The sequence below is a fragment of the Somniosus microcephalus genome, chromosome 5 (assembly GCF_052327205.1).
Source record: "Somniosus microcephalus isolate GS21.2 chromosome 5, FLI_Smic_1.0, whole genome shotgun sequence".
NCBI classification, from domain to species: domain Eukaryota; kingdom Metazoa; phylum Chordata; class Chondrichthyes; order Squaliformes; family Somniosidae; genus Somniosus; species Somniosus microcephalus.
In genome coordinates, this window is record NC_140991.1 from 153,423,778 (window position 1) to 153,439,437 (window position 15,660).

The 15,660-nt window shown below is 46.6% G+C and overlaps 1 protein-coding gene across 1 annotated transcript in view; it reads left to right on the plus strand.

Moving 5' to 3' along the window:
• Window positions 1-15,660, plus strand: part of phf14 (PHD finger protein 14) — a 276,564-nt gene that overhangs the window by 74,167 nt on the left and 186,737 nt on the right. The gene's annotated exons all lie outside the window — the stretch shown is intronic.

A 15,660-nucleotide genomic window follows, 5' to 3' on the forward strand; every position in this document is an offset into this window, starting at 1 on the left:
TTTTTATCTTGAATGTCAGAGCTAACATGCTTTAATAAAGGCACATTTGTTGCATAAAGTTGTCAATATCTCCCACGGTTATTTCTCTCATTGTTTTCTTTCTTTCTTGCTGAAACAATAAAAGAGTGAGAGATTTTTGGCACTGGTCTTCATTTTATTTTTTAAAAACTTATCGTGCTTTACCATACACAGATTGACTGCTTTTCTATTTCCTAATCTAATAGTGTGAATGCAAAAGATAAAAATCCTAGTACAGTACAATGTACAGAATTCAGACAGATTTATTTTATTGTGCGGCATAGTGGTTAGCACTGTTGCCTCACAGCGCCAGAGACCCGGGTTCGAATCCGGCCTCGGGTGACTGTCTGTGTGGAGTTTGCACATTCTCCCCGTGTTTGCATGGGTTTTCTCCGGGTGCTCCGGTTTCCTCCCACAGTCCAAAGATGTGCGGGTTAGGTTGATTGGCTATGATAAATTGACCCTTAGTGTTAGGGGGATTAAATACGTGGGGTTACAAGGATAGGGTGGGATATGTGTTGGTGTAGGGGTTACGGGGATCATGTGGGATATGGGCTCGATGGGCCGAAATGGCCTCTATCTGCACTGTGGGGTTTCTGTGATTCTGTGATATAGACCATTCTGTACATTATATCAAGGTAACTTTTTTTGTACTAGTAAATGGTCGAGCACCCAGCCAAAACATTTTTGTGAAGTTTGATGAAGCCAGCTTGCCTTCTGAGTATTGACAATTTTGCACAACTCTTGCCTGTTAATATGGGATATCCATATGTATACAGTATTGGGCATCAGAAATGTGAGTGTTTTCTGAAGTTGGAGTGCGAAAGGAATATTCTACATTGCATCTGACATGTTCTACAATGGACTGGAGAGTACTTGATGGTATCCTCCAGCTAGCAGGGAAGCTGTTCAGTCCATATTGCAAAACTCCACAATTGCCAGTGCCATTCCTTATTCAGTTAACTTTAGATCACAAAATGTCTTTGTTGCAAAGAGAATAAGACTATTATGAAGTGCTCTCAGCTAATGAGCTGGTGTCAGACTTGGCTCAGTGGTACAGTCCCCACTGCTTGTAGCAGGTGCACTTGTGTGAACGTGATTTGCCACCTATGCACAATGGCCGGAAAGCTGGGTAGCGCTGTAATATGGGTGTACAGGTCCTCCATTCATTTCTTTGCTGAGTGACCAATCTTTATGAAATTCTCCCTTATCACAGGGGGGAGATACCATGGACAGGAGTTCTGTAAAGACAAAATAAATGTAGAGATTGTTGTGGATTTCTACTATTTTTGTAATTTAATTCAGTACTTTAACTTCTTCTTAGGCAGCCTCTCGGAACTGAGGATGACTTGCTTCCACATTAAAAATGAGTTTGCAGGTGACTGATGAGTCCAATGCGGGACCTACAGTCTCTGTCACAGGTGGGGCAGACGGTGGTTGAAGGGGTGGATGGGTGGGGTGCTTGGGTTGACGTGCGCTCCTTGCGCTGCCTGCGCTTGGCTTCCGTTTGCCCCTGGCGAAGAGATTAGAGGTGTTCGGCGCCTTCCCGGATGCATCTCCTCCACTTTGTGCGGTCTTGGGCCAGGGATTCCCAGGTGTAGGTGGGGATGTTGCACTTTTGCAAGGAGGCTTTGAGGGTGTCCTTGAAGCGTTTCCTCTGCCCACCTGGGGCTCTCATGCTGTGCCGGAGCTCCAAGTAGAGCGTTTGTTTTGGGAGTCTCATATCGGGCATGCGGACAATGTGACCCGTCCATCGGAGCTGATCGAACGTGGTCAAAGCTTCGATGTTGGCCTGAGCAAGAACACTGACGTTGGTGCGCTGATGCTGCCAATGGATTTGCAGGATCCTGCGGAGGCAGCGTTGGTGGTACCTCTCCAGTGCTTTGAGGTGCCTGCTGTACATGGTCCATGCCTCTGAGGCATACAACAGGGCAGGTATCACTGCTGCTCTGTAGACCATGAGCTTAATGATGGGTTTGAGGTCCTGGTCTTCAAAAACACTCTTCCTTAGGTGACCGAAGGCTGCACTGGCACACTGAAGGCAGTGTTGGACTTGGTCGTTGACATCTGCCCTTGTTGACAGTAGGCTCCTGAGGTATCGAAAGTGGTCCACGTTGTCCAAGGCCTTGTCGTGGATTTTGATAATCGGTGGGGGCAGTACTGTGTGGCGGGGGCAGGTTGGTAGAGGACCTTTGTTTTACAGATGTTTAGTGTAAGGCCTATGCTCTCGTACGCTTTGGTGAAGGTGTTGACGATGGTTTGGAGTTCGACCTCCGAGTGAGCGCAGACGCAAGCGTCGTCTGCATACTGTAATTCGACGACAGAGGATGGGACGACCTTGGATCTGGACTGGAGGCGACGGAGGTTGAACAGTTTCCTGTTTGTTCTGTAAATTAGCTCCACTCCAGTGGGGAGCTTACTGAGGGTGAGATGGAGCATTGCAGCAAGGAAGATTGAGAAGAGCGTTGGTGCGATGACACAGCCTTGCTTGACCCCGGTTCGTACGTGAATTGGGTCTGTGGTGGAACCGTTGGTCAGGATCTTGGCTTGCATGTCGTCATGAAGCAGGCGGAGGATGGTGACAAACTTTTGAGGGCAGCCAAATTTGAGGAGGACACTCCATAATCCCTCATAATCGATTGCAGTAATTACAGAGGAGTTTTCCTGCTGTCTGCCACAAGGAAAGTCATCGCAAGATTCAAGATTCAAGATCATTTTATTGCCATATGTAACTAGTACAATGGAATGCTTACTCCCCACTCACTCCCACAATACAAGCATATAAATATAAAAGCAAAAAGTAAAAACCAAGTATAAATAAAAACTAAGCAGAAAGTATAGCAATAACAGTCCAAGTTGCAGGATATGATGAATAGTGCAAAAAAGCCTCATTTACCACTGGAAATAATAGTAATGTAATATGATAAATATATGGTAATATAAGTATAATATATATATTTACATAAACATATAACTATAATATGTGGGGCAGTGCGGTTAGCAGTTCAGTAGGCGCACTGCCTGTGGATAGAAACTGTTCTTAAACCTGCTGGTCCTCCTCAATTGCCTTCTCCCAGTGGCCCAAGAGCTCCTCCCAGAGTCGCAATGCGGATTCCGCCCATTAAGGGGCACAATGGACCATGATCTTCACCGCACATCAATTACAAGAGAAATGCAGGGAACAGCACCAACCGCTGTACATGGCCTTCTTTGATCTCACAAAGACCTTCGACACTTTTAACTACAACTGAGTGAGGCACTATGTTGGGGTGGAAGGTCTTTGCATAGTAAATCAATACAGAGCACCACCAGGACCATCTGTACAACTGGTCAGTTTCATAGAAGCATTGATACTGCGGCACAGGAGGAGCTACTGTAATCCAATTTCCTGCCTGTGTATAACACGGGTGAGTGGTTCACACACTGCACCTAATTTAATTTGATGTAATCTGAGTTTAATTGAAATAAAGTTCCACAATGATCAGTGTGAAAAAGGAAGATAACAATTCATTAATTTGTCAGAGACCCTTAATACAACTGTTTCTGCCCAAAATAAATGGAGCATTTAAGACTATAACCGCCAGTTTTGTAATTGATAATGTAAATGGTTAGTAGTTGGCGCTTTTTGGACGATATAAGCGACTGTTGTTTTAAACATGACGTTTTAAATGGTGGGGACTGTAGTACTTTTGCATGAGTCAGAAGGTTGGAGTTCAAGCCCCAGTCCAGAGACTTGAGCACATAATCCAGGCTGACACTCCCAGTGCAGTACTGAGGGGAGTGTTGCACTCTGAGGTGCCGACTTTTGGATGAAACGTTAAACCCTATCTGCTCTCTTGTGTGGATGTAAAAAAAATCCCATGGCATTATTTGAAGAAGAGCAGCAGAATTCTCTCGCTGTCTTGGCCAACATTTATCCTTCCACCAACACCACCAAAACAGATTAACTGGTTGTTTTACTGCTATTTGTAGGATCCTGCTATGTGACATTCACTGCCGTGTTTGCCGACATTACAACAGTGACTACACTTCAAAAGTACTTCATTGACTGTGAAGTGCTTTAAGACGTCCTGAGGTCATGAAAGGCACTACATGACTGCAATTTCTCCACGTTCTTTGAACTGAAAATACTGGTGGATAAGTGCTGGCTTGAACCTTTGATCTTAATTTGTGAAAAGCACATGCTATGCATTACTCCACGAGTGCAGTTCCAAAAATGAGTTCTAGTAACAACAAAAGGTAATTGCATAAAAATTAAGTTTGCTTTCTGTTCAAATAATTAACTTCAGCAACATTTGGGGGGTATCGTGTTTGACTAACTTGATTGAGTTTTTTGATGAGGTAACAGAGGGTGGATGAGGGCAGTGCAGTTGATGTTGTGTATATGGACTATGTAAAGGTGTTTGATAAAGCACCACACATTAGGCTTGTTAGCAAAATATGAAACCCGTAGGATAAAAGGGCAGTATTGATACAAAATTGGCTAAGGGATAAAAACACAGAGTTGTGGTGAATGGCTGTTTTTTGGACTGGAGGGAGGTATACTTGGTGTTCCCCAGGGTTCAGTACTAGGACCACTGATGTTTTTGATATACATTAATGATTGGGCACAATTTCAAAATTTGCAGATGACACGAAACTTGGAAGTATAGTAAACACTGAGGAAGATAGCAATAGACATCGAGGACATAGACAGGCTGGTGGAATAGGCGGACATGTGGCAGATGAAATTCAATGCAGAAAAGTGTGACGTGATAAATTTTGGTAGGAAAAATGAGAGACAATACAAGCTAGATGGCACAATTTTAAAGGGGGTGCAAGAACAGAAAGAGACTTGGGGGTGTTTGTACACAAATCTTTGAATGTGGCAGGACAGGTTAATAAAGCAGTTAATAAAGCATATGGAATCATGGGCTTCATAAATAGAGGCATGGGGGAGAAATTTGGTTGCGTGCCCTTTGGGGCCCTAACTTCGCCGTGGCGCTACTTTTAGCTCCCCAAAAATGTTAGCACCCCAGCGTCGTAAATTGAGTGGTAGCGCCCCAAGCAGGAGGCGGGGTGCTACTGGAAGCGCTCCCCCTCCTTCCTAGGGCGCTATTCAATATCTGGGTGCTACGTGCAACAGCGCCACGTGCATCGGATTGTAGCGCCGCGGTATTACAGGCCTCGCCCCCCTGATTAAAGGGGCAGGGCCTAGCGCAGCACGCACCGGGCCCTGCTGGACAACCGGGGAGCGGGGTGCCAGGAAACCAGCCCGGCACTCGAGGGGCACCCCGCATTAAGAAGCGGAAGGGGGCAGGTGCTGGCAGGCGGTCCCCAAAAAAAATGGCCACCTGGCACCTGCCCGTTAATTTGCCCGGCTGCAAAAACGCCACCCTGGCCCTGTCGGACGTATCGTCCGGCGGTAGGTCAAGGGGCGCAACTGAAGTTTGCGGCCGGGTTGAGAGCGAGGTGCTGCACACGGCGACGACATCGTCGCTGTAGGCGCTGCCACCGACGCTAACCTCCCGCTGAATTTTGCGGGAGGCGTTGGCGGCACTCGGGCGCTAACTGGAGGAACAAAGCAACCCAATTTTTCCCTCAGAGTACAAAAGCCAGGAAGTTATGCTAAACCTCCATAAAACGCTAGTTTGGCCCCAGCTGGAGTATTGTGTCCAATTCTGGACACCACACTTTAGGAAGGATGTGAAGGCTTTGGAGAGGGTACAGAAGAGATTTCCTGGAATGTTTCAGGGATGAGGGACTTCAGTTACGTGGATAGACTGGAGAAGCTGGGGTTGTTCTCCTTAGAGCAAAGAAAGCTAAGAGGAGATTTGATAGAGGTGTTTAAAATGATGAAGGGTTTAGATAGAGTAAATAAGAGAAAATGTTTCCAGTGGCTGAAGGGTCGATAACGAGAGGGCACAGATTTATGGTGATTGGCAAAAGAACCAGAAGCAACATGAAGAAAAACTTTTTTATGCAACGAGTGGTTAGGATTTGAAATGCAGTGCAGTTTGGCAAGGTTTGCTTGTCCTTCCTTCCCTTTGACTCGAGGAATACTACCTCACCCTTGTTTTTGTGAATTGCTATTGTTATAACAAAGGAACAGTGTTTACTGACGCTGTAAGATGTAGTAAACAGTTAAATGATGAAGTAGCCCATCCTTTTCTACTCTGGAGCTCTCTTGCTATAAAATCAGAGGTTGGAGTGGGCTAAGTAGCTACATGAATGAAGTGCACTAATTCTGTGCTCTGACTGTACCAGCATCAGCTACCCATTGGTTTCATTTGTGACCAATTTAGAGGCAGTATAGTCCAAACTGTCAAGCAGATTGTCTGCTCAATTAACTCTAGCAGCCTCCATCATGATCTGATGCTCAAATGGAGTGATTTCTGATGACATCCTCACACTCTGCATCCGCATGTTGTGTTGCATTTGCACGTCTACAAAGAAAGAATAACTGAGCATGGACTTGCCCCAGTGAGCTAGCATAATAAACTGGAAATTTTGCTCAGCTCAACATTGTGAATTTGACGGCTGAGTTCCAATTAAGGTACAGGGATACAGAACAAACCAGGTATAAGGTCTTCCCGTGGCCTGTCCTCGGGGTGGAAACATTTTCTGAGGCTGTTTTTCTATTTTAAATTTTAAATTATTCCACAAGAAAATCTTTGAGCGCACAGTTTTTGTATGTTCTAAAATAAAAACTTTTGCCTTAACTCGCTGAAGACATATCCTCCCCCTCCCCCCCCCCCCCCCCCCCAAACAACCTCTCCCTAGGACAGGCATGTTTTTGCTTGTTTTTAACTTTCTTGATCTGTTTTACTTTTATACGGTGATGCACACAGATAACGTGGATTTTATATGTAGTAAAACTCCGAGAAACCCATCTGCATTTGTCAAGTAGAGATTTATACTGTAGTGCCAATTTTCTCTTCCATTTTTTTCTTGTCCTCTTGTTCTTGAAAGCATTGACTTCCTTGCTAGGATTTGATTCCATATCGTCCAATATTTCTGGCCATTAGTCATTTGCAAACTTTGACCATGAGTGCCAACAAGCTATTCAACTGGGAAGACATCAGTGTTGTAGCCAGTCTTATCCTCACTAGACATCCACACGTGAACTCCTTGCAAGGGTTTCTGGATAGCAATCAGGAGCAGAGAGCCTGACTGCCTTTTCCTTCCTTAACACAGGGCCCTGTGGCCAATTATAACACTGTTGCCACTTCCCTGACTGAGATCAACACAGACCTGAAATCAAATCTCGGGCATTACTGATCAAAGTAGGTGTCTTCACTTCTATCTGTCAGGGGAGCTCAAGTGTGTTTTATTTATAGTCAGTATAATATTTAGAAGGATCTTTTAGCATACAATGTGAATCTGGAGGATGGACTGTTAAATGAAGTTAACAGATAATGCTTCTTTGAAAATATACATACCAGAGGCATCCATAGCAGTTTTAATGACCTATTGCTTTATTCTAAACTTGGGAGACAAAACCAAATCACTTACAGAAAAAATATTGTGAAAGAATTAAGTCTCTACTATTTTAATCATGTAGATTTTAATAGCATTTTCTAAAAAAAAGCAAACTTGCAGTAAAAAACAGAATTAGGAATCTAAAATATGATGAAGGGGCGGTTTTTCTGGGCACACACTTAAGCCTAAGCACACTGGATCACCTGGGCGCAACAAATATTGCAAAATCAGGCAGGTTGGAGTGCACACCTGTAAAGGAACCTGCTTGATTTTCCTCCATTAACTTAAATGGAAGAAGATCGAGTGGGTTTCTTTACAGTCATGTGCTCTGACCCACCAGATTTTCCAATATTCGCCGTACCCCTCATGATACCCCCGTATCTAAGGAGGATTGGAAGATTATGGCCAGTACCTCTGCAATTTCCACCTTTACTTTCCTCAGCATCCTAGGATGCATCCCATCCGGTTCTGGTGACTTATCTACTTTAAGTGCAGCCTTTCTCGTACCTCCTTTATCAATTTTTATCCCATCCAATATCTCAACTACCTCCTCTTTCACTGACTTTGGTAGCATCTTCTTCCTTGGTAAAGACAGATGCAAAGTACTCATTTAGTACCTCAGCTATGCCCTCTGCCTCCATGCGTGGGTCTCCTTTTTGGTCCCTAATCAGCTCCACCCTCCTTTTACTACCCTTTTACTATTTATATGCCTATAGAAGACTATTGGATTCCCTTTTATGTTAGCTGCCAGTTTATTCTCATACTCCTTCTTTTCCCCTCTTATTTCCTTTTTCACTTCCCCTCCGAACTTTCTGTATTCAGCCTGGTTCTCACTTGTATTCTCAACCTGACATTTGTCATACGCTCCTTTTTGCTGCTTTATCTTACTCTCTATCTCTTTTGTCATCCAGGGAGCTCTGGCTTTGGTTGCCATACCTTTCCCCCTCGTGGAATGTACCTCAACTGTACCCGAACCATCTCCTCTTTAAAGGCAGCCCATTGATCAATTACAGTTTTGCCTGCCAATCTTTGATTCCAATTTACCCGGGCCAGGTCCATTCTTAACCCACTAAAATTTGCCCTCCTCCAGTTAAGTATTTTGACTCTAGGGGCTGGATTTTGCCAGCACTCGGGGCGGGTTTGCAGGTGGGAAACTTGCAAAAAATGACGGGTTCCGATCTCGCCATCAACCCGCCTCTGCACAGCTCTCCCAAAGGCGAGCTTGAAGACTCTGTTTTGGTCCCACCTCCAAGCAGCGGGATAGGCCCTTAAGGCACTTAACAACCACTTAACTACCTCTATAATTCGATTTTGAGAGGCCTTTCAAATTTTGCCACATTTTCAGCATGCTTCACGGCTCTCCTAAAACACGCCAGCTAATCCTGTCGGGTTCACAAGTGGCTGGCTTCCTAATAGTTGCAGCTCTACCATAAAAATGGAGCTTTCAACAAGGATCAGTTGCAGGTGGCAGAACTTTGTTTTTTCAGGTCTTGGAGAACTTTTTGCAGGTCTACTGATTTTGGAAGTGGTGAAGCTGAGATCCATCTCCACTGTGACCTCCTGGGAAAACCCTCTCCCCACATTGACTGAGCGCTTCCTCAACTGAGGTATCTACCAACAGCATGGGAACCATTTATCCCCTTTCATCCTGGACCTTGGATTCAGATGGAAGAGCAGCCGCGGCAGCAGCGCCAACCTGCTGCTCACCCACCTGATGGTGCACAGGGCAGAAGGTGCCAGCGCAGGGAAGCACATCACCGCAGGAGATACCCCCAAAATAGGGTTTACAGGCTGAGGATGAGCTTCCTCAACATGAGTGAGCAGCAGTGCCAAAGAAGACTGAGACTTTCGCGAGAGGTGGTCGGTGACATCTGCGCAATGCTGCACCAACACCTGGAGCCCAGAGGAGCCGGTGGACACCCCTTACCAGCGACTGTCAAAGTCACCACCGCACTCAACTATTTTGCTTCAGGCTCCTTCCAGGGATCATCAGCAGACATCAGTGGCCGCACACACTTGCATCACGAAGGTTACCGATGCCCTCTTTGCAAAGGCACACAATTACATCCACTTCTCAACGATCAAGCAAGTATAACCACGCGTGCGGTTGGCTTTGCAAAATATAGCAGGCTTGCCAAGGGTGCAGGGCGTCATAGACTGCACCCCATTTCAACCCAGCTCTTTTTGTCAACCACAAGGGCTTCCACTCCCTCAACGTACAGCTGGTGTGTAACCACAAGAAGGACATTTTGCATGTTTGCGCCAAGTACCCTGGCAGTTGCCATGACTCGTTCACCCTGCGGCAGTCGAGTGTGCCTCCGCTCTTCAATCTGCCAAACCAACTTTGCGGATGGCTACTTGGAGACGAGGGCTATCCCCTGAAGATGTGGCTAATGATGCCGTTCAGGAGGCCATCGAATGAAGCTGAGGAGCACTACAATGCCAGCCACATTTTGACCAGATCCATCATCGAGCAAACCATTGGCTTGCTGAAGATGCGATTCAGATGCCTTGACAGATCAGGTGGAGCCCTGCAGTATTCAGCAGCCAGGGTCTCCAGAATCGTCGTGTTCTGCTGTGCACTGCACAACATCGCACAGCATCGTGGCTTAGCGCATAGCCTCCTCAGATGAGGAGGAGTAGGAGAACGAAGACCTTGAGGAGGCGCATCAACCAGCTGCAGCAGCACGCGAGCACATAACTGCCCGGGATGCACTCATCTTGGCCAGATTTGCTTAGGTTGCCCAATCAAAATCATGTGGCTGGCACCTTCTTACCACACCATAGACAATGGACAAGAACCTGTGGCTTCCTATCACTCTGACCACCATCATGACAAATCCAAGTCGCCCTGAGCCCTCAATGTGAAACATCCATTTCTGAAATGACCGAGGCCAGAACTTCAACAGTTTGCCACCACCTCACTTTATTACATTCGCTAAAGGATGGCATTGAAGAATTACACAGCACAGAACACCCAAGTGACTACCCTTGTGACTAATTAGCTTTATCTTCCTCTTACGCATGCTCCTACGTGGTGCTTCCCCTATGGCTTCAGCAGATGTGGAGGCCCCTTGCTCACTTTCATGCTGCTCCTGCTTCGACACCTTTGGCAGACGTTCTCTGGGGTTGTGAGCCTGTGAGGGCTCGCCAACAGTCTGCTCCTCCTGCGGCTGTGCAGGGGCTGAGACGGCCATCTCAGTTGGGCGAGGACTCTGGTGGGGCATAGGAGTGTGAGCGCTTGGCGAGTAGCCCCCACTTCCTTGTTGTCTGCCACCAACATCCCTCTTGTGGGTCAACCCCACTTCAATGCTAGCAAGTGGCTGGAGAGCACCTTGCTGCACATCAGGGCGTCATGAGGACCCGTATCTGCACTGGCAGTCCTGCTCCAGAGGACTTCCATGAAACTCTGGTTTCTCTGCTCAATCATTGCCAGTCGCTCCTCCAGAGATGTCAGTCTATTCTGAACATTCACCATGTTTTCCACACTCTGGCGACTTAGCTCCTCCATGGCCATAGCCATCCTCTCCTCTACCGTAGCCATCCTTTCCACGGAGGTTGCTATCCTTTCCATGGTGATGTGTTCATACGCCAATGCCTCCACAAAGGCTTTGCTCATGTTCGCGATGGACTCCTCCATCCTCTCCACACTCGCAGTGACCCTGGAGACAAAACATGCCAGAGACTCCTACACCTGTTCCTGGAGTTCCAGCACCGCTCTCCTTGAGGATGGACCTGGAGGCACAGGGTCCACATGCAGCTGAGCAGAGTTAGGAGCGCCCTGCGGCCTCCGATGAGGACACTCCACTGCTGTCCCTGTCTCCACCATCTGCTGATGCTCACTTGTGCGCTGTGATGCAGCAGGTGACAACACTATCTCCCGAAGATCTCACCGAAATGTACGTATCTGTGCTGGTGCTGGGTGCGCTTACGTCTGCTGACACTGCGCCCTCAGAGGTTGCCGGTTTCTCTGAGGAGTCTTCAGGCTCCACTTCTTCCTCCTGGTCAGTGGGGAAGGGGGGCTGTCGATGGTCCTGTGAGGGAGTAAAGGCATGAGTTAGACATCTGATATTAATGTCGCATGCACATGGAATTGTGCAGATGATCATAAGTCAATCTGTATGAGCATCAGAAGCCATTTCAGTCACTCATGCAATGTAAATGAGAGAGATGCAAAACTATTCTGTCACCAGCTTGCTCAGATGCGCCCGTCTGTCCGTCCCCCAGTTCCAGATCCTCATCACCTCCGATGATTTCGAGTGCCACCTCCTCAGCATTGGTCAAATGGGCTAATGAGGGGGCCCTCCTCCAGTCTTCGCACTTTCCTGCTTGTTGCGGGCTTTCTCTTCCTGCAATGAGGGAGACAAGTGGAGTTTGAGTGAGTATGGAGAATCCATAGCATAGATGCTTAGAAGGAGACAAAGATGGAGTGAGGTTCCAATACCAAGGGTCCTCCCTGTGTTGTTAGTTGTTGTCATTGCATAACTGTGATAGGGAGTGTGAGGGCAGCATAGTCGAATAGTGAAGTGAGTGTGTACATAGAGAGAGAGAGATGGTGCAAGGGATGTAAGGGTATAGTGGGATGTGTAGCAGTAGGTTGACAATGCAGAGTGCTGGTGATGAGAGGAGAAGGGGAGCAGAATGAGGGTCAAGGTGATGGTATACTCACTTTTCCTAATCGGACAAGGTCACTGAACCTCTTACGGCACTGCAGCCAGGTTCTGCTGCACACCGACCTAGAGCTCGCATCCCTTGCGAGTTGGAGCCACACAGCCTTTGTTTGTTGGGGAGGTTTTTTCCTCCCACATGAGGCGAGAGCACCTCCTTGTGAGCTGTTACTCCCTCCACAAGAGAATGGAGGGAGTCATTATCAAACCTCAGGGAGGCCTTGGGCCTTGAGCTGGACATCTTTATAGCAGCAGAAAGTAACAGAGTTGTAAATCATCAGAAAGAGAGGCATAAAATGAACCAAGGCTGCTTGGAGCCCTTCAATGCAGTTGGATAAGTGACGTCAGCAGAGGCGAGTTTCGGTTCCAAAAGACTAATTGGGCCAGAGGAACGCACATGCCCAGAATTAATTGGCCAATTAGGGGAAAATCGAAAATTTTTCCCACCTGGCAGCGAAGGTGGGATCGGGACCACCTGACCCGCACCCAACCCGCCTCCAATGGGAAAATTGAGGCCTAGAATGCTCTTTGTCCTTTTCCATAGCTAACCTAAACCTTATGATACTATGATCACAGTTCCCATATATGTACCCCTACTGAAACTTGATCCACCTGACCCACCTCATTCCCCAGAACCAGATCCAGCAATGCCTATTTCCTCGTTGAGCTGGAAACATACTGATCAAGAAAATTCTCCTGAACACACTTCAGAAATTCTTCCCCCTCTCTGCCCTTTACACTGTTACTATCCCAGTCTATATTAGGATAATTGAAGTCCCCCATTGTCACTACTCTATAGTTCTTGCACTTTTTGTAATTTCCCTGCAAATTTGCTCCTCTATATCCTTCCCACTAGTTGGTGGCCTATAGAATACACCTAGTAGTGTAATGGCACTTCTATTGTTTCTGAACTCTCACCAAATAGATTCTGTCCTTGACCCTTCCAGGACATCCTCTCTCTCCAGCACTGTAATATTCTCCTTAATTGATACTGCCACCCCACCTCCTTTCTTTCCTCCCCTATCTTTCCTGAACAGCTTATATCCAGGAATATTTAGTACCCAATCCTGCCCTTTTTTGAGCCAGGTCTCCGTTATCACAACAACATCATATTCCCATGTGGCTGTTTGTGCCTGCAGCTCACCATGCTTTGTGTATTTACATACATATACTGTAAACTTATCTTCAACATTCTTGTATTTTCTCTTAGTCTGATCCCACCTAATACCGTTCTATCTCTTCCTCTAGTGCTATCTGTATCTCCCACTCTTTTGTACACCATGTTTCTCCTTTCTAATGCTACATCCTGATGCCCAATCCCTGCCAAATTAGTTTAAACCCTCTGCAACAGCACTAACAACCCCCCCCCCCCCCCCAACCCCTCGAGGACATTGGTCCCAGCTCTGTTGAGGTGCAACCCATCCAGCCCGTACAGGTCCCACCTCCCCCAGAACCGGTTGCAAGGACCCAGGAATCTAAAGCCCGTCCTTCTGGACCACCTTTCCAGCCACACATTCATCTGCTCTATCTTCTTACTGTATTTCTATACTCACTTGCGCGTGGCACCGGGAGTAATCCGGAGATTACTACCTTTTGAGGTCCTGCTTTTTAATCTCTTTCCTAGTTCCCTAAAATCTGCTTGCAGAACCTCATCCCTCTTTCTACCTATGTCGTTGATACTGATATGGACCACGACCTCTGGCTGATCACCCTCCCCCTTCAGAGTGTTCTGCATCAGCTCAGTGACATCCTTGACATTGGCACCAGGTAGGCAGCACACCATCCTGGAATCACTTCTGTGACTGCAGAAATGCCTGTCTGTTCCCCTAACTATTGAATCACCTATCACTATTGCTTTCCCGATCTCCCTCCTCTTTCCCCAACCCTCTCTTTCCTCCCCCCCCAACCCCGTTCAGCTGTGCCACCTGTGGTGCCGTGGACTTTGGCTCTGGCTGTACTCCCCAGAGGAACCATCACCCTTACCAGTATTAAGTGCATTCGTTGAAGGATGTGTGGGTTATTTCCCAGGTGGCATGCCGCTAGTCATCTTGGAGGGGGAACAGTGTGTTGGTGCCTATGTTTCTGAAGAAAGAAAGAAAAGGGCGAATGGCTGATCTGCTACCTTGCCTGCCCTCATCAAGTCATTTAAACTTTTTCTGGCACTGATGTGTAGTTCTGGGGTTGAGCGAGGTGGCACTCTATCACTATTACAAGGCACCTTTATGAGGTATTCTCTCATGGGCACCAAAGTCTTTCTCTCCTTTTGTGGAGTGTTAAGTCAGCCTCGGTACAAATGTTTGCTCTTTTCAGCCTTCATCCCATGCCCTGCTCCCTCCTTTGGTTGCTTTTAACTGCTTGGTCCTCCAGTAGAAAGCACTCTTCAAAAGTGCCTCACAAACTAACATGTGCCATCTATTATGACTACCTGACCATCAACGCAATCTTTCACTACTTACCAGCTGCTCCCACCCAATCTTTTACTACAATATTCAGCCACTTTGTTACTTAAAGTCTACACCAGTCATTACCCCCTCCCCTCTCCAGCACTTACTCCGTGTTACGCAGCTGTTGCTCTGCAGGAATGCCAGAGGATATTTAAATGAGCTGCTGCCGATCAGCAGGTGGAAGTTCTGCCTCCGAGATGTGACACTGGTGTAAATGGTTCTGTGCGTTTTCAGGGCCATAGGCCGAGGAGAGATATGATTGAGGTTTTTAAAATAATGAAGAGATTACAGTACATAGGTTATTTGAAATGGAGAGGGATGGGAGAGTTAGAGGGTATGGGTGTAAAATACATAGACAAAGAGTGTTAAGTTAGAAGTTAGGAAGTAGTATTTCTACATGACTCCAGACAGTCATTGCCCTCTAGAATAGGTTCCGGAAGCATGTGATGAGTATGGATTCTCTGCAGTCCTTCACAAGGGTGCTCAACAAGTTCTTGAGAAAGAGGACATTTCCCGTTATGGAGAGTAATTTGTGGGGTAGCTAGGAAGAGTCAGATTTATGATTTACTGAAGTCTTCTGAAGGTTTGCTTGATTGCCCTATGGGGTTAGAGAGGAATTTCCCAGAGCTTTTCCTAAATTGGAGGCATTATAATTTCCATTTCATGGGAGCTGGGAGCATTACCATATTAGAGGGCTGAGCTTTGATGGGCCAAACATTTTTCTCACCCTTAACTTTACTTGTATGATGATCTTTTGACAGAAGAACAAATCAGTGAACAATGCATCCAGCCGAAGATTTTACTGAGAGGTATTGTACCACCCAAGGGTGCCTTGACAGCTACGACTTGCTTATACTTCTGATTTCCTTCTTCACTCAATGACCCTCATGCCTTTTTAGTTCCTCCTTGTACCTGCTCTCACCCAGCATGCCTTTGAATTCCCTCAACCTTCGATGTTCCTTCAACTATTGTTGTTTACTCCTGCTCTCCATTTCTGCCAGAATGATTGGAAAAGCTACAGGGAAAGAGAGTGTTCACCCAGCCCACCCTGCACATATTACAGTTAAAGG